Raw genomic sequence first — 13178 nt, 5'->3', positions numbered from 1 at the left:
TGTGATTGCCAACACCAGACAGTGTGGGAGAGTTAAGAAGTTTCTTGGGACTCTGTATCTATTACAGGAAGTTTGTGAAGGACTTTGCAACTATAGCTGCTCCACTACATGATTTGACAAAAAAAGGCCACAAGTTTGAATGGACAGTTTCTTGCCAGCATGCTTTTAAGACATTGAAAGAGAAATTGGCCTCAGCTCCACTTTTAAAGCTTTGAAATCCCTCACTGCCATACATACTGGATTGTGATGCTAGTAATGTTGGAATTAGAGGAGTGTTGTCTCAGAAAGTGGGCGAAAACGAACATGTGGTGGCCTACTTCAGTAGGGTCCTGAGTAGACCAGAGAGGAACTAATGTGTAACATGGAGGGAACTAGTTGCTATAGTAAAGAGTCTGACATATTTCCATCCTTACCTCTATGGTGCCAGGGTTTACCATCAGGACAGACCATGCTGCATTACGCTGGTTAAGATTATTAAAGAACCCAGAGGGACAACTAGCACGTTGGATTGGAAAAATAGACCAGTATAATTATAGTATTGAATATAGAGAAGGAAAATCACATGGTAATGCTGATGGACTGAGCCGAAGACTCTGCAAAAATGACTGCAGACATTGCAGCAAAAGAGAGGTTGAACTAACGAGGTGCCATCAAGCTGAAGTCAAGCCGACTGAAAGAGTTGATGATGGTGAAGTGGAACCAAATATAGATATCAAGACAGAACAGGAGAAAGACCAAGATTTGAAGCCAATGATTGATTTCCTAAAAGCAAGTGTTTTGCGCCCTGCTTGTGAGAAGGTGTCTAGTCTAAGCCCTGTGACAAAGAACTATTGGGCACAATGGGACCAGTTGAGGCTTGAAGATGGTATTCTTCTCTGGAGATGGGAAACTGCAGATGGGAAAGTGACGACCTGGCAAACGGTTATACCGAGAAAGATACGGGAAGTTGTGCTGTGTCAATCCCATGATACTGTAACAGGAGGACATCTCTGATGTGACTGTTACTGACGATGGGACATTTCCTGATGAAGCAGATGAACTCCACGTGATGCAGAAGTCAACGAGACGGAGACCAGTACGGAAGAAGATACGTCCCGTAAAATTAAGAGACTTTGTTGAATTGTAATTTTGTGTTTGTAATTCTGTACATTTAATTAAGTTATTGTTAATCGTTATTGGTTTAATGTAAGCGGCTATTATTCGGGACGAACAATACTAAGGAAGGGGCATTGTTGCGTCAGCGAGGTCACGCCACCTGTTTCTAGAAATATCCTGTTCCTTCAAGAATGCTCTAGCATTTACTGGATATGTGTTAGTCTTGTATATATATAAGACGTTCTCAACGTGATGGGACAACAGTGTAATGAGTAATTGAATGTATGCGGACAAAATTGGCCACGTGAGACATAGCGTTGTTATAGAGCGACTGTTGAAATTAAGTGTATCGTAAAGTTATATTCAGAAAGAATAAACCAGTTTTATTAAGAAAGGACTTGTGTCGCTAAAGTTTCGTGGGAACGAAGTTACGGAAAATTAACTAAAGAACAGAGACGTAACCATATATTCTGGATAACAAAAAACAATACAAGAGAACTGGAGGGCTTAGACTCTTTAAAGTTTTAGAATTCGGCCTTCTCTGTTTTGACATACGACTTTACTTTTTTATAAACCAGATTGAACTTAAAAGACGTGATAAAAGTCTTCAATAGTTTAATAGATTAATACGTTTTAGAATATTCGATGTAAAAACATCATTGATTTTTGTGTACATAATCTTTAATTATGAAATATTCAAACAGGTAATCGGCATCTCTATGGAGTTAATTTCTCATCAAACTTCTATTTTTATGAAAATTTATTTATGAAGAAAGCAACAAGTCCTGACAAGTATGTGTTTATCTTTCGTTACACCGTATCAATTAATAACCCAGAAATATAACCTAGTAACAGTTTATTTTACAAAGCACACTTTTTAGATTTAGGTGTTAACATTCTAGAAAGCAAAGTGCAATTGGACGTATTTGATAAAAGAAATAAATTTAAATTTCCTATTTTGAGACTGCTCTCTCTCCGAGTAGTGTGGTGTTACATATTCTGTTAAAAGATGTCTAACAATACTTAATAAAGGCACTTTCTTTGCGTATAATATAGAGCTAGTAAAAGATAAACTCTTGTTCAGCAAGTAAAATAATTTTGAAATCAATAAAGTATTTAAATTATTACATATTTAAATCTTATAACTTATACTTATAAGAAAGTACTTTTTTTTACAAAAAGTTTGAATGCAATTATTTCTAACTTGAAATATTATTTTTTTTAAAGGACGCTTGTATATAAAAATTAGCGGTAGTTATGATACAAATTTCAGTATATTTAGATCGGAAAAGCTGACTTTAACAATAACTTAATCTTTCAAACAAACCTATGGAGACTGAGCTAGACCCAAATGTCTAGCTCAGTCTCCTCAGGTTTGTTTGAAAGATTAAGTTATTTCTAAGGGTACCAGAACTATAGAGGTGAGTTTATGGTGTTTAACAGCAGATCTAAAAAGTACAATATCATGTATTATTAGAACTACAAAAAAGGTGGAGGTAGATGGAAATATTTGATGGAAGTCGAGGGTGGTTGATGTTATCAGATTTCTTTTTTTTATGTCTTCACTGGTAACTATCATGCTCACAACCGGCTCTAGACGGTGGGTGGTAGTGGGATCTAGGACGTTGTGGGTTCTAGCACCCAAATTCTAACTCCTTATTGAATCTGTAGATTGCTTTCTAGTTTTGCACCTGTTGTTTTGAATATGTTTGATAGACGGAATGTCTATGATCGAAGACATTCTCACTTTTGAATGGTAACATTTGTACTTTTGTAAAATTACACATTGTTTTGTTACAGTTTTATGGCGCGATTATGTATTTGTGAGCGCGTCAGGGCTGTGCAGTGTTGAGGAATCCATCGTCTGCATATCTTAGGTGTAATACAGATTATTACTATGAAACATCTATCTATCTAAACTTACTTGTTTTTAACTCAGTATTGCTAGTTCTTATTTTGTATTATTAGTGAACAATAAAGTAACATGAACAATAGAATGATTTAGTTTTGTTGGACAACAGTATATTTAAAGAAGATATTCGAGTCTGATATTTTTGTTTTGAATAATTAGATTCAGTGTCTTCCTCCACCCCACACACTGTACTGCACATTTGATAAGCGTGCTGGACTGTAGATCTCTCGTTAGATCCAAAGTTCGAGCCCGCGACCTGCTGTTTAACACGCTCCACTATCTCATCAGTGGGTGCGTGATAAAAGGACAGCTAATCCTCAACCGTAGGGGACAGCTAATCCTCAACCGTGGGAGGTGTTTGAGTCGTTTGGTCGATGTGTCATATGAAGTTCCCACCATGTTAAAAAATACCAAATATACTGAATTATCCACCGAGATCTAAATATAAAGAATAAAGTCGTATTTTGTCAAACATAGCTACTCCTATATAAGGCATACTTGTTTGTATGTGAAGTATGATACTGTAAGTTTAACAGTATGTATATCATAATAAAGAACTTCTACAACTATTTAAATGATCATTAATTCTTACCCCTAGTTATGAAAATACATTTTTGTATGCGTCGAACTGTTTAATAGTAAAACACCCTTCCCCCCACCTCAGACTTCGTTAAGTAAATATCTGTTTACATGTAACTTGACGAAAGTTAAGGTTAAGTAAACAATTTTCTGAATGTAGCTGACTAGAAATTAAGAAATGGAATGATCGTTCTATTTAGATTTAACTTAGCAAAAATTGAATACTAAAGAATACTTTTCTGTCTGGAAATAAGTTAGAGGATCTTAAGTTTATAGAAACAGTGATTGTATAGTATGGATGTATAACTGATGAGAAGTTACGGACAAGGAAAGATCTGTCGAGATATAACCAACTCATAATTAAAGAATACCATGATTGTTCTCTCTGGATAGTCCTCCGATGGGTAAGCGGTAAGTTTCGGACTTTCAGCACTAAACATACGTGGTTCGATTCCTGCAGTGAACAAAAAGCAGATAGCATATTGTTTAGTTTTGCACTAAAAAAACTATCCGAATATAATTGACCGAAGTAAAAATTAGGGAGCAGTATGATTGCTCTTTCTGCTTTCCTTATCCTGCTTCTATAACTGGAGGAGTAGAGAGCAGTGTTTTTAACTTAATATTTTACGATTATACGTGACAAGTTAATCAAATACCGACTAGTAACATAACGGACCGAATTATCGAGAACGTTTTAGAATTATTAGTAGTCAAAGGTATTAAGTTCTGACCGAAAGTAAGTTACTTAAGTACAAACACAAACAACGGTATTAAGTTCTGACCGAAAGTAAGTTACTTAAGAACAAACACAAGTAAGTTACTTAAGTACAAACACAAACAAAGGTATTAAGTTCTGACCGAAAGTAAGTTACTTAAGTACAAACACAACTAAGTTATCTAAGAACAAACACAAGTAAGTTACTTAAGTACAAACACAAATAAAGGTATTAAGTTCTGACCGAAAGTAAGTTACTTAGAACAAACACAAGTAAGTTACTTAAGAACAAACACAAGTGAGTTACTTAAGTACAAACAAATGTATTAAGTTCTGACCGAAAGTAAGTTACTTAAGTACAAACAAAGGTATTAAGTTCTGACCGAAAGTAAGTTACTTAAATACGAACACAAATGAAGTCGATTAGTCCACAATATCTAACAAAATTAAATTATTTAGAGTTACTGTATATATGAAGTTTTTTGTATAACGTTTTAAATATAATTTCCTTTTATCTCGGTTTTTACTGAGAAAGAATTAGAACAAACAATATATATATATATATATATAATCAAAATCACCTACTGTGGGCGAAAATGTAAGAAAAATTGGACAGTGAAGACAGAATTAAGAGAAAAGAGGGAAACAAAAGCCAGAAGGATAAAAATGTAGAGAGAGATATGCTAGACTGCAACACTCATAACAAAACAAGCAAGAAAAAGAAGAAGAGGAATTAGATGTAGATAAATTTGAATATATGATTTATTAAACGAGTAACAGGAAAGAACGGGGAGGCTGACAATACCAAAAAAAATATTCTGGGAATTTATTGTAACTGATTCTAGTAAAATCAACAGAGTTGTGTTTATATTTAAAGTTTCTCTCTGCGGAGATCAGGGTGAAATTTTTGACGTGAACGTAAAGGCAAAGAGAATACAAATAGTTGATGATAAAATATGTATCCCCTTTCTGTCTCTCGTGCAGCTTCTCAAGTTTTAAGCTTTCAGGAAATGTTTATAGGCTGCACAAACTTTGTGACGTCACAAGATGACTCACTACGTTCCACGTGGCTTTCCTGCATCTTGCGTGTAGTATGAAATTATAGTCTTATATTTCACCTCACGCGAATATCAAGCTGCGTCTTATGTTATAACTCACTGATAATATCCATTCTTCTGTTTAAAGTCAAGTTTGACTTCTGCCTCTTCGTTCGCTACAGCCAAGTTGTAATAATAAATGTTCACCCCATATAAGAATCGTATTACTATGGCCACGAGACAAAGCAAACTCTTTAATTTAAGTGATCTTTTCGTTTGTTCTCGCTAGTAGTTAGCTATTGGCGTGATAAGCTAGGGGTCATTGTCTTACATGTAAATATAACATCTTTGTGTACTGTATAAATGTTCCTGACGAAGTGGACAATGATGACTCATAATTAGCGAATCAGCTGTCTCTACTCCCCCTCATTCAATTGTTACACGACGCAGGAATTCTGTCCACTAGTGTGTGGGAAGTTGAGGGACTCGAACGAGTCCACCTTCTTCAGGGGGTGAATCGTTATTTGTGGCAGTGCTGGCTAAGCAGCAGTGTTCCAGACATTCTATACAAGTATGTAGCACGAACAACGCTGGAGTTCTCTGTGAGATTGCTATCGGCTGAAAAAGTATCTTTCTGTTTCGAAAAAACGATATGGCAGAGAGCTGAAAACAAAAGGTGAGGTTTTTAGTTGAAGTCTTGCAGTTTTGATTTGCTGTCTTTATGTTCATCGTGCAACAGGCCAGTTCTTAAGTACTGCTTAGCGCTGTTTTCCAACTGAATGAAAGTGATCGATCACCTGTAAAAAACATAGTTCATCAACTTTTATTGAGTGAATTTTGAATCGAAACTTAGTCAATGCATTGTTTACGTACAATTGAACAACGTACAGAAGACGGCGGTTATTTTTAGCCACACGGTAGTTTTTGTTTGTGCCCACCACGGATATCGAAACCCGGTTTCTAGTAAGTCCGTAGATATGCCGCTGTGCCACTTCTCATATCGACTGTATATGTGTATCAAAGGTAAACCGTCAAATCTATTTATAAATCTGTATATTGTACACTTAGTGCAAAAGCAACGCTTGAAGCATAAACTTAACAGTAATACTCTGATTACGCTAAGTGATATATAGATTTCTTTGTTCACTACAACAAACGAAATAGAGAAAATTTGGATTTTGTAAAATTTAAAAACTTGACATAAATAGCCAGTCTGTGTTTAAACACATATAATATTTTAACTTTAATCTTACCTATTATTTTTATGTGTGTTTTATAATGTGTGTTCTATTGACATGTGTTATGTGGATATAAATATAATGTATTCAATAAAGAGACAAACATCCACATCAAGATGGGGTTTTCTTATGCTAACTGAGACGAGACACAGAAAAACCCAGCAACCAAACCTCAGAATTTGTAATGACTTAATCGTATCTTACATAACTGGAAGTTTACACTTGCAGGAGGGCCACCATTATAAGTTGAACTGTATTTATTGACCAAAGTTAACTTGCAGGAAGACCACCATTATAAGTTAAACTATATTTATTGACCAAAGTTAACTTGCAGGAAGACCACCATTATAAGTTGAACTATATTTATTGACCAACGTTAACTCGCAGGAAGACCACCATTATAAGTTGAACTATATTTATTGACCAACGTTAACTTGCAGGAAGACCACCATTATAAGTTGAACTGTATTTATTGACCAACGTTAACTTGCAGGAAGACCACAATTATAAGTTAAACTATATTTATTGACTAACGTTAACTTGCAGGAAGACCACCATTAAAAGTTGAACTGTATTTATTGACCAACGTTAACTTGCAGGAATACCACCATTATAAGTTGAACTATATTTATTGACCAACGTTAACTCGCAGGAATACCACCATTATAAGTTGAACTATATTTATTGACCAACGTTAACTTGCAGGAAGACCACCATTATAAGTTGAACTATATTTGTTGACTAACGTTAACCCATATCACGTTTGTTTTAAAAAAAAACTCTTCACTTCAGACATGAATGCGATCTTAGTCACGTGAGTTCCTAATATATTTTAGCATCTGTACAAGTCATATTAGTCACAGCACACATATAATCGATATATTTCGGCGAGCATTGACTTCTGTCCTATATAATGGAGATTACTGGACTGTGAAGTATTTGAAAGCGGTGGCATGTGCTGACTCAGTAAATTGCATGTGGGGATATCACACTAGGAATACATAATAATAAACAGAGTAACCTATATTTTGTATAGTTCTTGTTTTTACATGTTAATCAAGATACCAAAAAAGTTAATTGACCTGATGAAGATGTGCATGCCTCATGATATATGATATTCTATGAAGCTCAGTATATTTTAATATATGTAGATATCGTTATACATTGAAGGTAGTGTCTTAATTACCATTACAAAGTATAACATAATGAAATTCAGTTTTTAAAACTCTGATATAACTTTTTAAATTGTCTTGAACTAGTTCTTTGCATTTTCATTACTACATTCATTTGTTAAACAAGATACATAATTTTGTATGAAAACCTTTTCACGTGCCGCATATCGATAAAAGATGTAACGATCTGTCCCTTCTGTGGTAAAACATTCACGTACGTAAACAATGTTTGGAAGATTTGGTTCGAATGTACAGTTCAGAAGATCACGGACATTACGAAGATATTACGTTTCAGTACCATGCATTATTCTAATCATCATAAGACGTTCTTTGAACTTTGACCTTCCACCACTCAAAGTTGAACTATATTTATTGACTAACGTTAACTTGCAAGAAGACCACCATTATAAATTGAACTATATTTATTGACTAACGTTAACTTGCAGGAGACCACCATTACAAATTGAACTATATTTATTGGCCAACGTTAACTTGCAGGAGACCACCATTACAAATTGAACTACATTTATTGGCCAACGTTAACCCATATCACATGTGTTTTAAAATAATACAACAGAACAATGTGCGTGTATAGCTTATATTGTTAAGTAATTTTGATAGAACAGGATAGTGTGTTACTATCTATCTATATATATATATATATATATTACTCTTCGAGTAATTTTGATATAACACGACAGTGTGTGTGTAGCTTATATTTTCAAATAATTTTGATATAACACGACAGTGTGTGTGTAGCTTATATTTTCAAATAATTTTGATATAACACGACAGTGTGTGTGTAGCTTATATTTTCAAATAATTTTGTTACATCACGACAGTGTGTGTGTGTATAGTATATATTTTGAAGTAACTTTCAAACGTCACGACAGTGTGTGTCTGTCTGTATAGGTTGTATTTTCAAATAGTTTTGATACAACATAGTAGTGTGTGTGTGTGTGTGCGTATAGCTTTTATTTTCAAGAAATTTTGACATATCACGACAGTGTGTGTGTATATAATTTATATTTGGATAGATAGCGACAGTGTGTGTGTATATAGCTTATATTTTGAAATAATTTTGATACATGACAACACTGTGTGAGTATGTGCAGCTTAAATTTTGAAGTAATGTTGATACATCACGACAGTGTGTGTATAGCTTATATTTTCGTGTAATTTTGATAGAAAAGGATAGTGTGTGTATCGCTTATAGTTTGAAGTATTTTTTCCACATCACGACAGAGTGTGTGTATAGGTTATATTTTGATTCACCACAACAGTGTGTGTGTATATAGTTTATATTTTGAAGCAATTTTGTTATGTCACGACAGTGTATGTGTATAGCTCTTCGAGTAATTTTGACATAACACCACAGTGTGCGTGCGTATATCTTATATTTTCGTGTAATTTTCATACATCACGACAGTGTGTGTGTATATAGCTTATATTCTGAAATAATTTTGATACATCACGACAGTGTGTGTGTATATAGCTTATATTCTGAAATAATTTTGATACATCACGACAGTGTGTGTATGTATATAATTTATATTTGGATAGATAACGACATTGTGTGTGTATATAGCTTATATTTTGAAGTAATTTTGATACATCACGACAGTGTGTGTGTGTGTGTGTGTGTGTATAGCTGTTCGAGTAATTTTTACATAACACTAAAGTGTGTGTGCGTACAGGTTATATTTTCGTGTAATTCTGATAGCACGCGACAGTGTGTGTGTGTGTGTGTGTGTGTGTTTAGCATATATTTTGACACATAACGACAGTGTGTGTCTATATAGATTGCATTTTGAAATAATTTTGATACTTCACAACAGTGTGTTTGTGTTTATACCTTATATTTTGAAGCAATTTTGATATATCACCACAGTATAATGTGTGTATATGTCTAGCTCTTCAAGTAATTTTGACATAACACTACAATGTGTGTGTGTATAGGTTGTATTTTGAAGTATTTTTCATACATCACGACAGTGTGTGCGTGAGTGTATAGCTTATATTTGGAAATAATTTTGATACACCACGACAGTGTGTGTGTGTATTTAGCATATAGTTTGAAATAATTTTAATACAACACGACAGTGTGTGTGTGTATAACTTAGTTTCAATCAATTTTGATACAAAACGACAGTGTGTGTGTATAGTATATATTTTGAAGTAATTTTCATACGTCACGATAGCGTGTGTCTGTCTGTATAGTTTGTATTTTCAAGTAATTTTGATACAACATAGTAGTGTGTGTGTGTGTGTATAGCAATAAATAATAAAAGGAAAAAGAACTAATTCCGTCAACCTAAGCTCTTTGGGGTGAAAATTCCACTTATTTCTGGAGAGGAAATTTTATCTCATCTCACTTTCCAATTTTTCTTTTTCGTCTTTTAACCGGCACCTCTGCTTGCTCCTTGTTTTTAGTGAATATATGGACCAACAGTGCGTTTATTGTCGTTTGAAGGCGTAATGAAAACGGCTGCATATGCATTAGCCTATTTCAAAATCATTACAATGTAATTTGAACATTCAAATATTGACTTACCTTCCTTGTTTGTCATTTTATTTTTGAGATTTTCATTGGTAATCACTAGTCAAAGTAAATCAAATTCTACGCCTCTTTAATTCGGCTGTTATGTTGTAAACTAGTTTATTTAGGGTAGGCATCTGAATAAGGCTTATGGTCGAAAATTTGTGTTGCTAATAAATCAGTATTTATTACTTTATTGAAAGTTAACAGCTGATCACTGAAATTGAGTAAGATATGATCATACCTTTGACTTACGTACTTAACACGTTCAATAATAATCATTTTTGTATTTATGTCACAAAACTGTTTTAATTAAATTAAACATAATTATGTCTTTTATCTCTCTCTTTTTATCTGGTTTGGTTTGAATTTCGTGCAAAGCTACACGAGGGCTGTCTGCGCTAGCTATCACCACCCACAGCCAACTCTTGGGCTACTCTTTTACCAACGATTAGTGGGCTTATAATGCCCTCACGGCTGAAAGGGCGAGCATGTTTGGTGGGACGGGGATTCGAACCCGCGACCCTCAGATTGCGAGTCGAGGTCCTAACCACCTGGCCATACCGGGCCCTTTATATCTGTCTTTGAATTATGTTGCTTAAGTTATGACAGGTCGCACATTACACTGTATTGGGGATGGAGTCTGAAGAGTATGTTTGATGGGGAGTTAAAATGTCACTTTTGCTATAGTAGGAAACGCGTTGAAGTGAAGCTTGTTTTTTTTTTTTCATTATGTGTGAGTTAGACTTCAGATGACAATTGACTAATGTTTTTCGCAAAATACGATTGGCCTTTATCACTAATCTCTAAGTTTATATGGAAAACCAGTAAAAGAAACTTTGACTTTCTTCTTTCTATCCTGCATGGCACATGCAGATTGCAATTTAATCTTGTAGACGTTAATCTGTGGAAAAAAAGGTGGTTTGGATGCTGTAAACGGCTTCTTAATGCACACTTCAGTGATCTCTTCAAGAAAAAGTGGGACCTGTTCGTGAATGAACAACAAATGAGAAGTGAATAGTTCATGGTTTACCCAAATAGTCCTTAATCTTGAGAAGGATCGTTTTGCTGAATATACCATCACAGCAAAGACAGTTAACGGTTTCAGATGAGCTCGTACATTAGAAACAAAGGCTCCATCTACTGCAACCAAGGTTTCATCTGCTTTCGATGACTTGTAGTTACCAAACTGCTTTTTACCATCGGCATCTCTAAAGATCGACGTCTTGTAAATCGTTCAACGTTCCAGGCAAACTTCTCTTATGCACGGATGCGTCATGAATTATTTGATTAAAGATGAAATGATCTGAGATTGAAGACGTAAGGCGTTGGAGATTAGAAATCTGCTAATAATGTGACGCACCTACCAAGCTTCCAGTTCTGTTATAAGGTAGACTAAAATGGTGTATAAACCATACCACGTTTGTGGATCAGATAATTCGATAATTGCCCTGTACTTCTGCTTTGCTACTCGGAGTGACATACGTATGGTTATATCATTTGCAAATCTGATTGCACTTTCGAATGTCTAACGAAACTTCTTTTTTGTTTCTTTTCTATGTTCTTTGAGGATTGGTGTGGCTGTTTTCATCATTCTGCAGGACTTGAAGATATCGCCTACTGAAGGATTCACGAGAGAGCAGCATTGTTATGGCGAAAAGTGAAACAACCACGTCTAATTGAACAATAAATCTAAACAGTTGGAATCAGTAGAAAGCTCATTTATTTTAAAGAACTGTTGAGATTCTACATTTGAACGCCATTACAGCCTAGATTTTTTCGTAGAGCTTTAGATATTTGGTTTCACAGACTAGTTCCAACCATTTTGTTTCCAGTACAAATTTTCTCGGGTTACTGTTTGGACAAGGCTTCTCTATCATCTGATTCGCATAAACGTTGCCAACAGACTGCTATTTATCTGAATCACGGAAATATCCTCAGCATGGGCTCTTCTTTCCATTGAATTATCGGAACATTTCAGCACTGACTACTTTTCTTATCTTACTAATAATTTTCACTTGTAAAGGGCGCTTCTCTTTTGTCTGATAAATAGAATCATCCCAAACATGGGCTTATCATTCACTCAATTAACAGAATCATTCTCACGCAGGCTTCTCTGTCATCTAGGAAATAAACATCCCCAACATTGATCGTGTTATGTCTGAGTTATTAAAACATCTCCAACCTGTTTACTATTTAAGTTTATCATTTTAATAACAACGAATACAAAATAGAAACAAACAGGTTGCTAAAGTTGGTTTTTATTGCCATACAATAGAACAAGATCACTTGAACTGATGTTTATCGAAAATCCCACAAACTGCAATAATTCAGAGTCGTATATGATCCAACAAGTATATCAATGAATATCAGACGTAAAAGGTATTGTGTAATGAAGAGTTGTATAAAGTGTCAAATGATCCTTTATAAAATTGTATTTTTTATGTATGCAATGATGTTTTATTACCGAAGGTGGTGTGGTATTTTATTGAAGAGCAATGTACTATTGTGCTAAATTTATAAAATTTCAAAGTTATGCACTTTTGTTTTAAATAACTGTCTTAAATGTCTCTCGCTCGTATCTTTTTAGCCGCGTTTCTTTTTCTTCTTCTTTTTTTTTTTAAAGTACAAACTTATAGCTCATATCTCCATATCTCTTGACCGATTTGTGATCTAACTACAGTTTGGGACTCAGGAGATCAAACACTTTCGATTGACGTATTTGACTGTGCCCAAGGTCTTATAGATTAATTTACTATAATCCCGACTAAACGAATTTCAATTTTGAGGTAAGCTGGTAGAGATCCTGATGAGTAATAATATTGAATCGGGTATACGCGCGCCCTACGCTTGGTATTGTTGGCGCACAAAAATATAGGTAATAAAAAGGC

The 13178-nt window shown here is 34.6% G+C and overlaps 1 protein-coding gene across 2 annotated transcripts in view; it reads left to right on the top strand.

Annotated features, from left to right (window-relative positions):
- Positions 1–5596: 5596 nt before the first annotated feature.
- Positions 5597–13178, top strand: part of LOC111088686 — a 24319-nt gene continuing 16737 nt past the window's right edge. Inside the window, exon 1 of one of the 2 annotated variants that reach the window (XM_022399478.1) lies at positions 5597–6014. The gene's annotated coding sequence lies outside the window, so the exon portion shown is untranslated. Of the gene's footprint in view, positions 6362–13178 lie in introns of both variants that reach the window. The other variant, XM_022399477.1, reaches the window with a different exon arrangement.

Source organism: Limulus polyphemus, unplaced genomic scaffold (genome assembly GCF_000517525.1).
Source record: "Limulus polyphemus unplaced genomic scaffold, Limulus_polyphemus-2.1.2 Scaffold4245, whole genome shotgun sequence".
Classification (NCBI taxonomy): Eukaryota; Metazoa; Arthropoda; class Merostomata; order Xiphosura; family Limulidae; genus Limulus; species Limulus polyphemus.
Note: the sequence above shows the minus strand (reverse complement) of the source record. Positions and strands in the feature narration are given on the sequence as shown.